Source organism: Staurois parvus, unplaced genomic scaffold, assembly GCF_062004578.1.
Source record: "Staurois parvus isolate SC_StPar_1 unplaced genomic scaffold, SC_StPar_1.0 ptg000721l, whole genome shotgun sequence".
Lineage (NCBI taxonomy): Eukaryota > Metazoa > Chordata > Amphibia > Anura > Ranidae > Staurois > Staurois parvus.
In genome coordinates, this window is record NW_028318517.1 from 2,402,957 (window position 1) to 2,422,804 (window position 19,848).

A 19,848-nucleotide genomic window follows, 5' to 3' on the forward strand; every position below is an offset into this window, starting at 1 on the left:
ATTGGCTGCCACATTATCACAGTCACACTATAAATTGCTGATCACTAGTATAGTGTTTCTCTGGACTGGTATCCTGGTCACGGTCAGAACTATACTAGTGTCCCCGATGGAATGGTAGAAATTCTGAGGCCCCTCTGCACACGGCTATATACCCTTCAAGCAGACTATGCAATAAATCGGGATATTTAGTTCACACATATTACAATACAGGCTTAAGCTGCCAACTGCGTCAAAGTGATCCCTCTATGGCCAGTCCTATACAATGGGGAGAGCTACAAGGTTCAGGTCTGGCTACTGACCCAACAATACAACATACAAGCTGGCCAACTGTGTCAAAGTGATCCCTCTATGGCCAGTCCTACTCTGCCCTGCCTACGCGAGTGCTACTGTGGACACAATGCTAGCATAGGGGAAAAGACACAATGGGGGGAGAGCTACAAGGTTCAGGTCTGGCTACTGACCCAACAATACAACAAACGAGATCCCTGTCCTCACATCCCAACAGCTAGTGTGTGCTCAAATCCCAACAGCTAGTGCATGCACTAGCTGTTGGGATATGAGCACAGGGATCTCTTGTTTGTTGTATTGTTGGGTCAGTAGCCAGACCTGAACCTTGTAGCTCTCCCCATTGTGTAGGACTGGCCATAGAGGGATCACTTTGATGCAGTTGGCCAGCTTAAGCATGTATTGCAATATGTGTGAACTAATTATCCCTATGTATTGCATAGTCTGCTTGAAGGGTATATAGCAGTGTGCAGAGGGGCCTTAGAATTTCTGGTGTTAATATGTGGTTACACCCCTTTAGCACCTGATGGATAAATGCATGCTCTAGATGTTGGGATTGGAGCACATGGATCTCCCGATGGAATGGTGTCCCCATAAATGCAGTGTTAGTAGGATCAGCCCCGATCACTGCCACCACTTGCATTTAGCCCCCCCCCCAACAAATGCAATGTCAGTATAATTTTTCAGATCACTGCCATCTCTGATACATTGTCTGCAAAACACAGTGTCAGCAACATCTGAGCCTGATCTCTCCTACCACTAGCAGATCATTTTATTTCTAGCACACAAGCAGTCCCTGATTGCTAGCCAGGAGCTCTTTTTCCCATAGTCACCACTAAGTACCTGTAAATTTAGTGTCCAAGAAAAGGTTCCCTAGGGAGGCGTACAGGATTCCCAGCATGACAGATGAGAGTGAAGGGGAAGCCTCACTATCAGAATCAGGCTCAGATTATGAACCTGTAGAGAGCAGTGACACCCCAGCAGGTAGGTCTGATGATGGTGAAGAGGTCCCTGCTAAGATCAGGCACACCCAACCCCATTCCCAGGTTGCTGAGGTGCTAGAAATGCAGGATTATTCTCATATGCAGCACAGTGACAGTACTAGCACTGCACTACCTTTTGGTGGATTGACAAGCACCAGTGTACTAGTACTTCCTAGCCTTTTATACATCAGCACTGCAGTATTTCATGGTGAAGTGGTGAGTCCCAAGTGCAGTACAAGCTGGTGAGGTGGCTAGCACTCGTAGCATTATGCAACTGCATCCACCAAGAATTCAAGCACAGGCCTGTAGAGCCCATAGTGTCCTTCCAGAGGTGCCTGCAAACCTTAATTGGCTTCCCCCAGATTCAGCAGCACCCATCATCCCCCCATTCACAGCCCAGGGTTCAGGTGGAAACAGCGAATTTAACAACGCCCCTTGATTTTTTTTAGCTGTTTTTCACTGAAGACCTCTACACTTTGATTGTGCACCAAAGCAATCCTAATGCCCAACAATACATCTCTGCCAATGCAAATTCAAAGTTTGCCAGGATATTCGAGTTCAAACCTGTCACGGTTTCTGAATTTAAAGCTTTTTTGGGCCTAACCCTTGACAAGGCCCTTACAAAGAATGAATTGTGCTCATTAGTCCACAGACCCGATTCATCTTATACCTGTGTTCTCTGCTGCAATGGCCCCCGATGTCCAGACTACATGGAGAGCAGTGGTAAGATAGTGTGGGATTTGTTGTCACCCTTGTTGAATATGGGGTACCATTTGTACGTGGAGAACCTTTATGCTAGCATGCAACTTTTTAGACATTTGTTCCTTCAAGAAATTGGCTGCTATGGCACCATGCGATCTAATCACAAAGGCTTTCCCCAGTGGCTTGGTAACACCCCACTTAGAGAGGGGAAAAATTCTGCTTTTGAATGAAGAACTACTCGAGTAAAATGGAAGGACAAATGTGATGTATTTATCCTGTCTTCCATTCAGACACAAAGGTCCAAATTTACATGGCCTCTGGTGTTGTTGAAAGGCCTATCTGTGTCAGCGTCAGAATACACCGATCAATGCTGCAGCTGACTGGTGTTCCTGCAAAGCAAATAACAGTTAACAATAACACAGTAACAATATAACATTATTTAAAAAAAAATATATATATATTTTTCCTGACTACCTATGATCTTTAGAGACCCGTACTGTGCTGAATTGTGTGGACCCCTATACTGTGCCATGCTGTACCCTGGAGTTTCTCCCCTTATTCCATGTTTACCACAGATACATAATTTTTGGGGCGACTTTTGTGTTGAGGTAGGTGGGAGGACAACAGGAAAATGCCTCTCATGCAGCCGGATAACTGCATCTGGATTTGGGCTTTGGGTCACAGTGCCTTCTGGATACTAAAAGGCAGTGATGATCTCTTCCTGATATTTTAGGAAGGATCCAGTTCTTCCAGTAGCTTTGTAAATAACAAAAGCATTGTATAGAGCAGGGGTGGGCAAACTTTTTGACTTGAGGGCCGCAATGGGTTCATATATTGGACCCGGGGGCCGGACCAAGAGTAGATGAATGATGTGTATGTGTCATCCATAGTAAGTATAGTAATATTCCCCCATAGTAAGCATAGTAATTAATCCCCCATATAGTAATTCATCCCCCCTATAGTAATTCATTCCCCATATAGTAATTCATCCCTCATATAGTAATTCATCCCCCATATAGTAATTCATCCCCCATATAGTAATTCATCCCCCATAGTAATTCATCCCCATAGTAATTCATCCCCCATATAGTAATTCATCCCCCATATAGTAATTCATCCCCCATAGTAATTCATCCCCCATAGTAATTCATCCCCCATAGTAATTCATCCCCCATAGTAGTTCATCCCCCATATAGTAATTCATCCCCCATATAGTAATTCATCCCCCATAGTAATTCATCCCCCATATAGTAATTCATCCCCCATATAGTAATTCATCCCCCATAGTAATTCATCCCCCATAGTAATTCATCCCCCATAGTAATTCATCCCCCATATAGTAATTCATCCCCCCTATAGTAATTCATCCCCCCTATAGTAATTCATCCCCCATATAGTAATTTATTCCCCATATTAATTCATCCCCCATATTAAGTCCCCAAGTCCCCCCGTGTCAATTCACTTACCTTTGCTCCGTGCGTTCCTCTCGCCGTGTTCCCATTTCCGGTGTAGCATGAAAATCTGTCTCCTATGAGGATCTGTCCCCCTCGACGTATCTGCACATGTGCCAGTTTCAGGCATTAGCAGCTGATCGGCGATCTCCGGCACATGCGCAGATACGTCGAGGGGGACAGATCCTCATAGGAGACAGATTTTCATGCTACACCGGTCTTCAGGGCGGACTGTGAGAGGAGCCTAGCGGGAGCCTAGCTCCGCGGGCCGGATTAAAAGGTCCGCCGGGCCGTATACAGCCCGCGGGCCATAGTTTGCACATTGCTGGTATAGAGCCAATTGACATAAATATATAGACACTTTTTTGTACCAATGTCTAGCTCTGCAGGTGGTTAACAATGGCTTCATTATTTGGTAGTTGAAGTCTACGCCTCCCAGGCTTTTGGAAAATGAAGAAAAAAATATTTTTTATTTTCCTCTTTCATTCCTCAAAACCTTGTGACAATAAAATGAGATCTGCAAAATACTCAGCATGCCACTGATCAAATCCCTTGGAGTGTCGACTTTCCAAAAAAGGGTCATTTAGGGGTGTTTGTACTATTGGGGCATTTTAGAGTCTCCAAAACTGTGATAAGTATTCAGGACATCCAATGAATAATTAATGCCCCTTGAAAGCCTGAAGGTGCTGATTGGATTTTGGGCCCTGTACATGGATAGGCTGTACTTGTTTGGGGCTGTAATTACACATATACCCATGGCATGTGTGAGAAATATCTCATTAAAGTGACAACTTTGTGTAAAGAAAAATAAAATTTTTGTCATATCCCAAATACTTGTGGCAAAAAATAAAATCTTCCATGGATTCAACATGCCTCCAAGAAAATACCTCAGACTGTCTACTTTCCAAAAATGAGGTAATTTAGAAACATAGAAAAGTGAAGGCAGAAAAAACTGTGTGGTCCACCGAGTTCTTTTGGGGGGGAGGTGGGTGGGGTTTGTTTGGTAACGTTTTGTTTGAGTATAGAGCTATGCTTATCCCAAGCATGTTTGAAGCTATTTGCTGTTGACTGGCTCACTACCTCTGCTGGAAGTTTACTCCAAGCATCATCTACTCTTGTGTGTACTGTCCTGGCATTTTAGCACCTCAAGAAATGTGATAGGCAATAGAAAGTCAGAGCTGCTTAAAAGCTGCGTAGATTCTAGTATATATCCCGTAATTTGTAGACGCTATAACTTTCACACACAACAATTAATATACACTTACTGGGGATTGTTTTCCAAAGACAAGTAGTGGAATACATTTTGGCCTAAGTTTACAAAGAAATGAGATTTGATCAGGTATTTTTAATAACAGAAAGTAGAAAATATAGTTTTTTTTTAATGTTGGTCTTTTTTCATTTATATGTAGCACTACCCCCTCAAGAGTCGCTGAGTATTTTGGGTTCCCTGTTCACTTCTGAGCCCTGGCTGGTGCACAACCCCTACTGACACCATTGTAATACCTTGGTCAGGTGTCCCCCCCGGCTATAACACACAATAATCACATAGCATTGAATGAATAGTAAATCAGTCTGTATTAGAGTCAGATTAGCAGCAATATACACATGAAGAATCGACTGATGTGAGAAACTATGAACCGTTCAGGAGAAATAAACAACATATTACAGCACAACACCACGTTAAATAGACCAAATTGTCCTCCAGGACTCAGAGTTTAATGTTTCTCTCCTACCCAGAGAACGTTCCCCAAACAGGCAGAAAAGGGGAGATTAGGAATGTGAGGCTCGCTCCCTTGTGGGCTCCCAGTAAACAGAGCCAGTGCTTAACTCTCTGAGGGTTTCAACAAGCAGAAAGTCCCATATAAACCCCATCACCCAATGCAGGAAAGACTCTTCTGCTGGTTTGGTGGAGCTCTTTACGTTGGTGTACAGTGGAGGGGTCATCCCTTTTCTTCATGAGAAAATGTCCCTTCCCTGGTGATGAGGACACAGCAAGCAGAGTTCCCCTTCAATAAAGGCAACAAGCTAGGAGTTTACTTGGGTATGGTGGTTACTCAAACTGAGGAGGGTGAGAGCAGACTTCATCAGAAGTATGTCCCTTTAGTGTGAGACTTGGCTGGTGGAACTTTGTGTAGAACAGGCCGGAGGTAATATGATTTTACTTTTTTCCAGTTCCTGCCAATCAGGCAACAGAATCTATTAGGGCTGATACACTGTGTGTGATACTTCAATGGGCTTCTGGTGTAGATAGGCCGCAGCACTGATTGGGCTACAGAGACTGTGTCTCTATGTGACAGTCTGTATTGTAAGTATCCTGGACTTTAGTAACCGGCAACAACATCTATGGAACCTGCATCACATGGTGGTGTGGTGTGGGTTAGGAACTCTCTCACCCAGTCCTTCAAAGTAGTGGTGTGAAATGATGTCCTTGTTGCTGGGGGGCCCCTTTTCTGGCTGTCTTCCCATGGAGATAGTGGTGCCAATAAAGATGACTCGATCCACCTACATGCAGGATTGACTATCCTGCCTCTCAGTACGATCAACAATCTGGAAATTCCCTTCTCCATCCTCTGATTCAGTTTGATCCAGCCTGACACCTCCTGGATCGGCACTCTGTTCTCACACGCACCCTGCCTCTCTTCTCCTCTCCTCCTGTGCTTTTCTCCTTTTATACACTCCAGCCCCTTTACTTACTGACTTGGGATCTGTAGTTCTATGTCAGCTGAACTGAATGAAGAAATCCTGCTTGCAGCATACAAGTCCCAGCATTCTCAGCGTTTGTGTACAATTTCCGGTGTCAGCTGAACTGCAGAGCACAGCCATCTTGTGGCCATTTAACAATCTGCAATTAGTAACAATGCAGTGTGTTACATACATACAAAACCCCTCAGTGGTGATCAAATACCACCAAAATAAAGCTTCATTTGTGTGAAAAAATTATATGAATTTAATTTGGGTTCAGTGTTGCAAGACCGAGCAATTTGCCGTTAAAGTAGTGCAGTGGTGAACAGCAAAATATAACCTGGTCATGAAGGGGTAATATCTTCTGGAGGTCAAGTGGTTAAACTGTGTGTCAGGTTCTTTACTATTAGAGCGGTAAGGATGTGGAACTCCCTTCCACAGTTGGTGTGTCAGCGGGGAGTGTAGATACATTCACAAACCTTTTAGATGTGTTTCTTAGGGAACACAATGTAAAGGGATATGGAAGAGGATGGTGCCATAGACACGCAGATACACACAATGCGGCTGAACTGGAGGGACGAGTGTCTTTAGTCAACCTTACCGACTATGTAACCATTTATCATTCCTTGTCTGCAGATCTAAAACTCATCAAAACCAGTTCAGAGACCAAACAAACCCAACAGAGAAAAGGGGATTTCTGATCCGGCAGACCAAGAGAGTTCTGGGGTCTAAACACTAAACAGTCTAAAGTAAACGTGTTCCCGTGGGGGGCGGTAGTTCTTAAGGTATAACTAAAGGTAAAACTTTTTTTTTTTAGTTTTGGAGTAGAGAGGAATTAGAGCATCTGTCAGTTTTTATAGCAGTTTGTGCCCCCATTTGTCCCGGTGACCATTATAACCAAGAGTGAAAGAGAGCCCCAAATTTTGGGTTGACATCAGAACACTAATAGAGGGTAAATCGTCCAATGGGGAAACTAGTTCTGGTGACACCCCAGAATTCCCTCACTCTGGGGGGATTTCTTCTCACTTCTTGTTTTGGTTATGAGACAGGAAGTGAAGGGAAATCTCCCCAATGGGACACAGATGGCAAAAACACCTGACAGAGGTTATAACCCTCCCTTACTCTATCCAAAATGAAACAAGTGGTTTGTCTTTAGTTACACTTTAAATGTCCATCAACCCTCCTATTCCCCCCTCACATCCACATCCTATTATTGTGTGACCAATACCATCCAAATCATTCTTACTTTCATTTCCCAAAGTTATCCGTCTACAAGGAGACCTGTATAGATCACATGATGGCACCAATGAGGATGGAGGAGGACCGGAGTCACATGACTGAGAAGATACTAAACCTCACCCTGGAGATCATCTACCTGCTGACCGGAGAGGTGAGGAGGATTCTGGGAGGTCACATGACAACACTCTTATCTCTATTAATAATACACAGACCTGACCAGAGAGGTGAGGAGGATTCTGGGAGGTCACATGACATCACTCTTATCTTTATTAATAAACCACAGAGCTGACCGGAGAGGTGAGGAGGATTCTGGGAGTCTAACATGATATTCCTATTGGTTCCCCAATACAGAGATTTCCTCTTCTGAAGTCAGGTGATCATATGACCATCACAGTGCCTCCATGTGACTCCCTAAACCCTGAGAGACACAACATGCAGAAGATTCTAGAAGTCACCAAGAAGATGATGGAGCTGCTGACAGGAGAGGTGAGCGGTGCCGGGAATTCTGGGACATTCTCCAGTAACAGACAAGGGATGTGTCTGGATGGTGACTGTATCATTGTGTGTGTCAGGTTCCTATAAGGTGTCAGGGTGTCACTGTCTATTTCTCCATGGAGGAGTGGGAGTATTTAGAAGGACACAAGGATCTCTACAAGGACGTCATGATGGACAATCAGCCGCCCCTCACATCACCGGGTAAGAGGAGACTTTATTGTAAAGGAGAGAGCAGTACGGAGGATCCACCTAGATCCCCCATCATCTGATAAACACATAGAAACAATGGATTCAGTCAGTGTGTGTGTTTCCTACAGATGGATCCAGTCATGGGAACCCACCAGAGAGATGTCCCCGTCCTCTGTATTCCCGGGATTCCACACAGGAAGGTCACACCATCCCTCACCATCATCAGGTAGATGATGACAATTATTGGTAGTTGTGATTTATACACAGCATGTTTGTTACAATGAATGTTTTATTATATCTTTCAGAGTGGAATCCTCGGGGATGATAATATTGATGTTAAAGAAGAGTATAAAGAGGAGGATGAGGAGTATGGAGTGATGGAGGAGTTTTCAGAAGGACACAAGGATATGTTGGAGCCACCTAATACCAGGAACCCACCAGAGAGATGTCCCCGTCCTCTGTATTCCCGGGATTCCACACAGGAAGGTCACACCATCCCTCACTATTACAAGGTTGGTGGGATGGAGCATCTAGAACATGGACTTGTGGAGATGATGTGTGGATATTTTATGTGACCTTATATTTTACAGATGATATTTTCTCTCATTTCCTTGATTTAGAGTGGAGATCCAATCGATATAGAATTTGAGGTGAAAGCAGAAGAAGAAGAGGCGTATGTGAGGGATGATCAGCAGTCTATGGAGGAGGATGGAATAACGGGGACATTTATAGAGGAGGACACTCCTACAGAGATCAGCACAGGTGGGTCATGAACACTAAATCCATTCCTCCACCCATACTGCTCACTGATTGGTCCAGAGTAGGGCGGGGACTGGGTGATATCAGCCTGTAATCCCCTGGTCACTTTCCTGAGCTGTGTTCCCCGTCCTGTATTCCTGGATTTCTCTCGGATAATCTTCCTTCTCTGTGCTGCAGACACAATTTATGTATCTAGACTGGATTTATGGAGGTTCTGGGGTTCAGCTGGCAGCAAAATGTTCATTTTCACCATAAGTGTTACAAGACCTAGACACCTGGGGTGTGTGCTTTGAGTCTTCTTCCCATGCCCGGGTCTAGCAAGATCTCTGACAGAACATTTCTCCCAGGGTTCCTTGCTCTGTGCTCTGTGGTCTGCTGGCTGTGTCGGGTGGAGGGATATGTCTGTAGTGTCTCAGACCCAAGTCACTGAGTGCAGTCTCAGGAGATGGGAGGCAGCGGTGTGGGATCTCTGCAACTTGTCTACAGGAAACATTTAAGCTTCCACTGATTACTGAATACCAATATTATGAGTCCTGACCATTATACTGTATACTCTGTTGTACATTACATCCTCCTGACCCCTGCACTATATACTCCGTGTTGTACATTACATACTCCTGACCCCTGCACTATATACTCTATGTTGTACATTCCATAGTCCTGTTTTCTGCTCTCCCCCCTCCCCCACTGCTATATATACACACAATATGGATTGTGTTTTGTTCCTCCCATTTCCTCCCAGCTGGAAATTTTATATCGGATGATGTGATTGGAGCACAGACTTTTACATGGTGATAATAATGTGAAAACATCCTCCAACTTTGGACCCTTAAACAGAAAGTGATAATGAGGGAGGAGTCAATACCCCAATGATGGTGGTCTTCAGGATCAGTCCAGTCTTCATCTTGGTTGTTCTCCCCCCATCCTCACTCTCTGACCTCTGGTGGGGCTCAGCCCCACTGTTCTTCATGACTAAATCATGGACTAAATAAGGAAGTGCAGTACTTCTTGTGTTGGGAAGATGGTGATGAGTGATAGAGGGGGTGGGGACCCTCGTCCTATAATCCCCTCATCACTGTCCCTCCTATAAAAGACAGTTCTGGTTGTTTCCTCACTCTCTGACTAAGGTCCATGAATAAAGAAATGACCTGGTAGGAGATCAGAGGAGCCATTTCCTAGTTCCCTTGAGGGTGGAATTGTAAGCTCCTCAGAGACCAAGCTGCCTGATGTGGGCGGAGTCCTGGTTTGGGGGAACCAATCAGCTCCTGTCTAGTAATCCTCTTTGTCTTTGTATTTTAGTCCATGGCCGGGAGATGAGGAAAACCTCTGAGGATTGTCTCACTTTGTCTCCAGACTGGAAAGTAGAAGATGAGGACATCACACAGTATAGTCCAGGAGAAAACCCGGCTCCCTCCAATGTCCATCCGGCACCACCCAGTGTAGATGGACCATCAGATTCCTCGTATCCTGAGGAACCCCAGACTGTGCGGGAGCGGGCCAGCCTTCCAACAGAGAAGAGGTTCTCCTGTACTGAGTGCGGGAATGGTTTCCAATCTAAATCTGGTCTTAATGTGCATATAAGATCTCACACAGGGGAGAAGCCATATCTCTGTCCTGAGTGTGGGAAATGTTTTTCAAGGAAGTTTGATCTTTACGCACATCAAAGATCTCACACGGGGGAAAAGCCATATTCCTGTCCTGAGTGTGGGAAATGTTTATCAAGGAAGTTCGATCTTTACACACATCAAAGATCTCACACGGGGGAAAAGCCATATTCTTGTCCTGAGTGTGGGAAATGTTTTTGAAGGAAGTCCGATCTTTACACACATCAAAGATCTCACACGGGGGAGAAACCGTATTCCTGTCCTGAGTGTGGGAAATGTTTTTCAGATACGTCCAATCTTCATAGACATCAGAGCTCTCACATGGGGGAAAAGCCATATTCCTGTCCTGAGTGCGGGAAATGCTTCTTACGGAAGTCGCATCTTTGTAAACATCAGAGATCTCACACAGGGGAAAAGCCATATTCCTGTCCTGAGTGTGGGAAATGTTTTTCAGCTAAGACAAGTCTTAACACACATCAGAGATCTCACACGGGAGAGAAGCCGTATTCTTGTCCTGAATGCAGGAAATGTTTTTTGCAGAATTACCATCTTTCCAGACATCAGAGATCTCACACGCAGGAGAAGCCCTTTTCCTGTCCTGAGTGAGGGAAATGTCCCCTAAGACATGGATGAAGTGTGGGACCGGGTTGACCATTGATGGCAGGAGAAGAATAAAAATGGAGTCCTGACCTAGAGCACTGGGCTGACTTTTCATTGGGGTGCAGCCTATATACTAGAGATGGTCTGCACATAAATGGAAGGGGGTCTGCTGTGCTGGGGGAGGGGTTTATGGGAAGGCTGGAGGAGTATATAAACTAGGATGGAGGGGGAGGGAGAATTTGATTATAACGGGGTAGACAGATCAGACCGGGGTCAGTACTTGTTGGGGGTGGAATGTGGAAAGATGGGGGGAGGGCTATAGTAGATGATAAGAAGGTTTCCATGTTACAAACACACAGTGGAATTGGTACCATTTGTATGAAAATAAAAAATACACAAAATCCATGTGAACAAGGTGTCAGTGAATGAACAAGGTGTCGGTGAATGAACAAGGTGTCAGTGAATGAAAGTGTTTGTTCACCAATGCCAGAAGTGTGCCCAGCACAATAGGTGAGTTGGAAGGTTTGGTGCATGAAGAGAACTAGGATTGAATTGGTATTGCTGAATCTTGGCTTCATTCCTCACATGACTGGGCCATTCATATTCCTGGCTAGGTTCTCTTTCGGAGAGACGGGGGAAATAGGAAAGGGGGTGGAGTCTGTCTCTATGTGAGTAGTGATCTCAGAGCGAGTGTGAAAGAGGACCTAGTTGATGGAGAGTGTGATGAGGCTGAAGTATTATGGGTGGAAGTGCACATGGGGGGCGGTACTACAAAGGTCATCATTGGAGTTTGTTATAGGCCTCCCAGTGTTAATGAGGAGGTGGAGACTCAGCTCCTTGTACACATGGAAAGGGCTGGGACAGTGATAATAATGGGGGATGGTAACTGCCTAGAAATTGACGAGTAATGGTTCTACAGGAACAGTTAAAGGGCAATAATGTATAAACCTAGTAAAGGACAATTTTATGATCCAGTTCATTGAGGCCCCAACTAGGAATGATGCTCTGCTGGACCTGGTCATCTCCAACCATGCTGAGCTTATTACGAATGTCCATATAAAAGAACATCTGGGTAGCAGTGACCATAACATGATTTCATTTATTGTTAGCTGTAAACAGCGAGCACATATGGAAAAAATAAAACCGCTCAATTTCAAGAGAGCTAATTTTCCAAGGCTGAGATCTGCTCTCTAAGACTTAGACTGGGAGTGAATATTGGCATCGATGAACACAACACAGAAATGGGAGTTCTTCAAAAAGACTGTATGTGACCACACTGCAAAATATATTCCCATGGGCAACAAGTATAAAAGGCTACAAATCCAACCTATGTGGCTTACGGCCAAAGTTACAAAAGCTATAGATAATAAGAAAAGAGCTTTTATTACATATAACAATGAAGGAACGCGATCATCGTTTACACATTACAAAGAATAGAACAGAATATGCAAAAAGGAAATAAAGGAGCAAAAACTGAAAACAAATGACAGAAAGATATCAGGACGACCCCAAAACATTCCTCCAATATATGAATAGTAGAAAGGTCCGGTCCCAGCATGTAGGCCCTTTACAGAACCATCTAGAGGGGGGGGACAAAGAGAAGGACAATGTATGAAATCCCTTCTTCAGCTCTGTGTATACAAAGGAGCATGGGGGGGCTCTTGTCCATAATGGGCGTGGTACTGACACCCCCCAGATGATCCACATTGATTCACAATTGATATGATCCAGAAATATTTAGACAGAATAAAGGTGAATAAAGCCCCTGGACCGGATGGCAGACACCCACGGGGCCTTAAAGAATTCAGCTCTGTCATTTCACAGCCATTGTTTCTCATTTTTAGGGCCTATTTAATGACTGGCATAGTACGTGGTATATTTGGACAGAGGGGTGGCGGTGGACGTGGTATACTTGGACAGAGGGGTGGCGGTGGACGTTTTATACTTGGACAGAGGGGTGGCAGTGGACATGGTATACTTGGACAGAGGGGTGGCGGTGGATGTGGTATACTTGGACAGAGGAGTGGAGGTGGTATACTTGGACAGAGGGGTGTCGGTGGACGTGGTGTACTTGGACAGAGGGGTGTCGGTGGACATGGTATACTTGGACAGAGGGGTGGCGGTGGACGTGGTATACTTGGACAGAGGGGTGGCGTTGGACGTGGTATACTTGGACAGAGGGGTAGAGGTGGACGTGGTATACTTGAACAGAGGGGTGGTGGTGGACGTGGTATACTTGGACAGAGGGGTGGAGGTGGACGTGGTATACTTGGACAGAGGGGTGGCGGTGGACGTGGTATACTTGGACAGAGGGGTGGCTGTGGACATGTTATACTTGGACAGAGGGGTGGCGGTGGACGTGGTATACTTGGACAGAGGGGTGGCGGTGAACGTGGTATACTTGGACAGAGGGGTGGCGGTGGACGAGGTATACTTGGACAGAGGGGTGGCGGTGGACGTGGTATACTTGGACAGAGGGGTGGCGGTGGACGTGGTATACTTGGACAGAGGGGTGGTGGAGGATGTGGTATACTTGGACAGAGGGGTGGCGGTGGACGTGGTATACTGGGACACAGTTCCCCACACACGGCTAATGTGTAAGGTAAAGTCTATGGGCTGGAAAAATGGATAGAAAACTGGCTAAAAGATCGTATTCAGAGAGTAGTGGTTAATGATTCATACTCTGAATGGTCTAGGGGTGTCAGTGGGGTACCCCAGGGTTCAGTGTTATTAGTGGGGTACCCCAAGGTCAGTGTTATTAGTGGGGTACCCCAAGGTTCAGTGTTATTAGTGGGGTGCCCCAAAGTTCAGTGTTAGTGGTGTACTCCAAGGTTCAGGGTTATTAGTGGTGTACCCCTAGGTTCAGTGTTTAGTGGTGTACCCCAAGGTTCAGTGTTATTAGTGGAGTACCCCGGGGTTCAGTGTTATTAGTGGGGTTCCCCAGGGTTCAGTCTTATTAGTGGGGTACCCCAAGGTTCAGTGTTATTAGTGGGGTACCCCAAGGTTCAGTGTTATTAGTGGGGTACTCCAAGGTTCAGTATTATTAGTGGGGTACCCCAAGGGTCAGTGTTATTAGTGGGGTACCCCAGGGTTCAGTGTTATTAGTGGGGTACCCCAAGGTTCAGTGTTATTAGTGGTGTACCCCAAGGTTCAGTGTTATTAGTGGGGTACCCCAGGGTTCAGTGTTATTAGTGGGGTACCCCAAGGTTCAGTGTTATTAGTGGGGTACCCCAGGGTTCAGTGTTATTAGTGGGGTACCCCAAGGTTCAGTGTTATTAGTGGGGTACCCCCAGGCTCAGTGTTATTAGTGGGGTACCCCAAGGTTCAGTGTTATTAGTGGGGTACCCCCAGGCTCAGTGTTATTAGTGGGGTTCCCCAAGGTTCAGTGTTATTAGTGGGGTACCCCAGGGTTCAGTGTTATTAGTGGGGTACCCCAGGGTTCAGTGTTGGGCCCCTTACTTATTAATATATATAAACAATATGGGGTGTGAGATTATAAATCCCATTCCAGTCTTTGCAGATGACACCAAGCTGTGCCGGGAATAACGTCCTTACAGGATGTCTCCAACTTACAAGCCGACCTCAATGCTCTGTGTAATGAGATGTTGTAACCTGAGTCCTCTACATATAGTGGGGACCCCCATTGTTGGACACCATTTTTGGATGTTCTTATCAGTAATCCATCTCTAATACTAAATTGAGATTTGGATGTCACTAATAATTGGTGGTCTTCTTTTTGGGCGTAGTCTTCCTCCAATATAGGGTGTTACAGGGTCTTCTATGTGTTTATTATTATTATACAGGATTTATGGCACCAACAGTCTGCTCAGCGCTGTACAATATAAGGGGGGCGGTACAATTACAATACATTTCAGTACAGAAGGAATAGGAGGGCCCGGCTCGTGGAGTTTACAATCTGAAGGAAGGGGGAGGGGATACAAAAGGTGATAGCTGGGGGGGATGATCTGGTGGAGGTGATTCAAGTACAGTTCTTAGGTGGGGGTGGGGTAGGTTTCCCTGAATAAGTGAGGTTTCAAAGATCGCCTAAAGGCAGACAGGGTGGGGGGCTCACTGGACATGCTGTGGTAGGGTGTTCCAGAGGATGGGAGAGACTCTGGAGAAGTCCTGGAGGCGAGCGTGGCAGGAGGTGATGGGGGAGCTAGAGAGGAAGATATCTTGGGAGCAGCGGAGCAGGCGATTTGGATGATATCTGCAGATGAGGTTGGTGATGTATCTAGGGGCAGTGTTGTGGATGGCTTTGTATGCTGTGGTTAGTATTTTGAATTTTATATGTTGGGTTAGTGGAAGTCAGTGAAGGGATTGGCAGAGAGGGGCAGCAGTGGCTGATCGGTTGGTAAAGTGTATGAGTCTAGTATGAGTCAAGTTTTGAAGGGCCCAGACTGTGGCTAGTAATGATTTCTCACAGTCATTGGATGTGATGTGTACAGGTGACAGGGAATTACTGGCATAGGCAATGATTGGTTCAGATTGTCTTGTATTTGATCCAGTACAGCATTGATGCTGAGGTTTGTGAATCCAGTTCCCAGATAGAAGGGTTTTCCTCCTTCTGGATAAGCCAGGCACGGGGCTTGGGTGAGTTTCCTTGTCAGCTCATTCATGGCTCGCTCCTGAGCCCCCCCCATGTCCATGGTATATTCTTCTTTAGTAATGTCAATAAAGGTTTCCTGATTTCTGCCTAGTCATCAATAAACGTAGGTGAGTAATTCATCACACCCACAAATGATCTCACGTCACTGATGTTGGGACGTGTTTTACACTTCATCACGGCCTCCACTTTCTTCTTTTGTGGATTTAGGCCTTCAGAGGTCACTTCATGTCCAAGGAAGGTGACTTTGGTACGGCACCATTGGGCTTTCTGTAATGACATTGTAACACCTGACTCTCTCAGCTGATTTAGCCCGTCTCATGTTTTGGATATGCTTTTCAACAGAAGTACTTTTCAGTAAAATATCATCCACATATGTTACATTTCCTCTCTCTGCAGCATCAGGCATGGCCTTATGTAAGAACCAGCAAATTCATGGCCTGAGTTTATGTAACCTAAAGACATACGGGTCCAGGTATATTGTTCTTTATCCAAGGTGAAGGCCAGTCTGCATTGGTCTCCAGGACTTATCCTGACTGTCCAATAACCTTGGGCACAATCCAGCGCAGTAAAGATCTTGGCTCCCTGCATCTGTACCAAGCATTGGTCAATATATGGCACGGGTCAGCCGGACATATATACACATTTGTTGAGCTGTGTGAAGTCGGCACACAGACACCATTGACCATTTGGTTTAAGGATCCCTAAGACAGGATTATTATAGGAACTGTGCACCAGTCTTATCATACCTCTCTGTAAGGTTCCTTATGATTTCTGACAACGAATCGTAACACGCTAGAGGAAGTCCATATTGCTTGATATAGACGGGAGGTACATCAGGATCAGTCTGGATCCCGGCTATGTGAATGTCTGTAACACCAGTCATAAGAATCTTTACAAACATATCCTGGAATCCCATAAGGACTTCATTTAGCCGTTGGTGCTCTGGGTCATTAGATCATCCATCAGTGAAGGATATTTACATTTTCATCGTCTTCCTCAAGCCTGTCAGTGAGGTCATGATATTCCTTTGTTCATTAAGAGGAGGATTAAATATAAGAGAGGATTCCTCCACCTTACAAGTACCTATCTCAGAATGGAAAGCAGACATTGAGCGAATGGTGAACAATCCTTCAGGAGAAGAATGAAATGTTTGCTCAGATATCTGTTCCTCGGTAAGGTATTGTTCAGGAATAAGGCCAATACTTGTATTATGAACCCCAAAGGTGCAAGAATAGGAATCTAAAGCCAAACCAATTATAGTGTTTTTGGGCAAAGAGATTTCATTTGGGGCTCCATTATTAATAATTATTTGGGTTTTCAATGGCTGGATATTCACCATTGGTGTAGGATTTAACAAAATTCCCGATTGTTGCATCTTATTTGAGAGACTATAAATGCATCAGGATTCTTTTTGTCCTTTTTGTACCTGTATAGGTACATCATGTGGTACTAATATGTTTCCTGCATATGGCACTATCTGGGATGATTTAAGGGCTTCATGTTCATCTATACATTTACATAGATCCCCTTTAATCTGGTCCACAATGTGGAATTCACCAGATCCGAGTGTATGGCAAAGCAATGCACTAGATCGTTGCCAATGTAAATCTGATACCGGGGCTCAGTGATTACCAGGAATAAATGATTGGCCGTTTTACCCCCAACTGAAATGGATAACATGCATTTGGCAATAATATTCTGACTTTTGGAGTCATTATCCAGATCATGGATCCAGTTATCCTGAGGGTTGGGATACCTGACTACTTTAGGATTAGACATTTGTTTTAGTAGATCTCTACTAATGTAACTATTTCCCGGTGTAAAGCCAGTTTAGCCTTTTTAGTTCTTCCCAGGTCATTGACTTTGAAGGGAAAGAACACATCCTCATTCACCTTTCCAATCCTTGCTAGGAATTGTGTATGATTACTGAACCCAGTAGAGTCAGTATCTTCTCTATGGAGGTGAATAGAACGTCCCCTTCCAGGCAGACATCTCTGACTCTTTCAGGGGACACACATATGGTGTTTTCCTCCTGTCCACATAAGGTGGAGGTAGGTGTTGCCTGTAAGAAGGAAACATCTGGAATTTGGCTGTTCCTGAAATGGACCTCAATAGAGTCCGGTCTTTCCTCCATCACGTGGCAGTTACACGGATTGTGATAGGATTGGGAGTTCTCATAATTAATTGGCACATTGACCTGTGACCATATAACCTCACTGAAAAAATCAATGACAGGGTTTCATCTCTGAAGGAGATCTATAGCAATAATTAGGGGTCATAGGGCAAACCAACTAGCAGTGTGGGATGGCAGATTCTTTTATTTCCCACCATGAAATGTAGCCAAGCCGTACCTGATACCTTCATGGCTGTACCGGATACACTCACAGGTTTTGCTGGGAAACTTTTCACCTTTATATTTCCCTGAAGAGAAGTCTTGGATTTGTTGGAAATCTTTCTGAGTTCTAATAGTTGCTTGGCTCCCCGTGTCTAATAAAGCCGTGATCTTTGGTAAATGATGATGTCATTCCACTTCAATGGAATACCTTTTGTCAATGTCCTGTAATGGGCAGAGGTACCTTGGGGGAGAAGTGAAGGTGTCTTTATGCTTTGTCTCATCCGCTGACCCCCCCTTCTTCTTCACATGGAAGCTCCTTGGACGGCTTGTCACGTTTTCATTGTGGAGGATTCTGTGGGCTGTAATACAGAAACACAAACATTCTGCCCCCCCTTACCTTTTGGCATAGGACAGGTTCAATCCTTCTCAGACATACAGACACTTGGCTTCATTTGTGCTCTCTTGTTTATCGGGACATTACAGGCATTATCATTGTTTGATGCTTTGACCTGTTCATTCCTGCTTCCTACTGAGGACGATTTTCTGCAGGATTGGGATTCCCTAAAAAAGGATTCTTAGTGTTAGCAGTGAAGAAATTGGTTATTTCCCCATTTGTTCTGCTAATACACTGAACTGACCTGCATCTGCTCCAGGCTTCATACAGATTACTTCTACTTTTCCAATGGACTTTTGGGTTTGGAGTTCTGGAATTGGATGTCTGGGATCTGACAGAACTTTCTGTTTCAGAACCAGATTGGACCTTTTTCTGGTTGGACCTGTAATTCTGGTAATAACCTCCCTGATTTCTCCTGTCGCTTAGTAAATTGATGCTTTCTGTCTGAGTTGTCAGTGACGGGGACCTTCTTGAAATCCAGATTGGGTTTAGACTTCTTCTGACTGAGAGGTCTGGAGCTTCAACAACTTCAGCATAACTCCTTCTTGGGGATTCAAACTTTCTGGGATCCTTTTTAATCTGAGTCTCAGCTATGTTTTCTGTGGGCTTTGTAAATCTCCTGCCCTGAGACTCTTCCCCATGCTGTAATCCAGCGTAGAGGGCGGTCCTCTCTGTCAGTAGCCAATCCAGAGTTTTTCTGGGATTGTAATCTCGGGCCAAAATCATTTCTTTTTTATTTGGCAAAGCATCATAAAACAATTGGACACATTCAGGGCTGTCATAATCAGGATCTTTTTCAGCCAGGCTGTAGGCATTCTTGAGAACGGACAAAAACTCTCGGGGACTTTGATTTGGCCGACATTTTAAAGTCAAAATGTCTCTTTTATCAGCAGTAGCTGAGTGGTAGGGACCAAATTCTGCTTTTATTTCTGATACCACTTCAGACCATCTTATTACACCCGTGTCTCTGAGGAAGATAAAGAAATTCCTGTGCTTTGGCTGAGACACCCATGGGACAAATTCAGTTTTCTGTTTTTCAGAATTCAAACTTCGGGTCATCATCGCCTCCTCGTAGGTTTCTGTGTGATCAATTATAGAAGGTGATCATTTCTTAGTAAAGAGGCCCACAGTTTCTGTTAGGAATGGTATCACTTTGGTGGTATCATACACAGGCCTCTGGGATTTTCTCTCACTTTTGGGGTGTTTATTAAGAGATGGGTCTTAATTTAGGAAGATTGTGTTCCGTACTGGAAGGCATTTCATCCTCATCTGGGGGGTCACTGTAGTTACTCTCAGATTCTGAATCCTCTGACTTTAATGGGATTACAATTTTAGGGCTCATAGAATGGTCTGGGTGTGAGCTGCTAAAGGGTTCAATGACATTTGTAGTCTGCCAAGTAGAAGGTGTAACCCTTGTACTGCTGGCTTTTAGCTCCTGTGTCTCCGGTACCAATTGCTGATTTGCGCTGTTCTGGACATCTACCTCATGCTGGAGATGGGTATTCACAATGCTCAGCTTTT

At 44.8% G+C, this 19,848-nt stretch overlaps 1 pseudogene; it reads left to right on the plus strand.

Annotated features, from left to right (window-relative positions):
* The first annotated feature begins 10,088 nt into the window (after window positions 1-10,088).
* LOC149445428 (uncharacterized) overlaps window positions 10,089-19,848 on the plus strand; it is a 49,490-nt pseudogene continuing 39,730 nt past the window's right edge.